This window comes from Otolemur garnettii, unplaced genomic scaffold, assembly GCF_000181295.1.
Source record: "Otolemur garnettii isolate 467f Iridium unplaced genomic scaffold, OtoGar3 scaffold00016, whole genome shotgun sequence".
NCBI classification, from domain to species: Eukaryota; Metazoa; Chordata; class Mammalia; order Primates; family Galagidae; genus Otolemur; species Otolemur garnettii.
In genome coordinates, this window is record NW_003852411.1 from 13,821,509 (window position 1) to 13,822,265 (window position 757).

Genomic DNA, 757 nt, shown 5'->3' on the forward strand with positions numbered 1-757 from the left:
CTTGCCGAACTTCTTTCTGGGCTCAGCTCCCCGTCTTTGACTTCATAGATTCTGATTCCAACCAGTTTTTCTTCCTTTGTTCAGGAGCCTCTGACCAGGGTTGCTACCAGTCAGCCATCTTCCCAGAATCCCCGGTATAAACATTTTAGAGACCATTTTGGAAACATGAAGTTGAAGATATGCCTATAACTCAATAATTTCACTCAAAATGATCCACATTCTCAAACTCTTTGTTAATGGGCCACAATAAGATATAGAGCTTATGCAAACATGTAAACTAACTACGTCACTAAGCACACTGTTTAGAGTTGAGCCAACTTTTCTTTCTTTTTTTGTGCAGTTTTTGGTGGGGGCCAGGTTTGAACCTGCTACCTCCAGTATATGGGGCCCCACTCCTTGAGCCATAGGCTCCACCCTGTTGAGCTAACTTTTTAAGATCAGACTTTCGCGATGAAAGAAATTGTCTGTTGAAGTATATTCTGATTCTCTGATTCAAGGACCTTATCTCATCACAGACTTATATTAAATAGTTCACTACTGTAAGAAATTCAGCCAGGTGCATCAGGAGACAAATACAAGGATTTTAAGGCAAACGTCATTTACAATAGCAAAAATAGGAAATAACATGTCCATCAGTAGGAGAATGGGTAAATAACCTGAGGAACATTCACATAATGAAATACTAAGCAGCAGTGAAAATAGGTTTAACTCTCACAGATATATTTATTTATTTATTTAGAGACAAAGTCGTACTCTG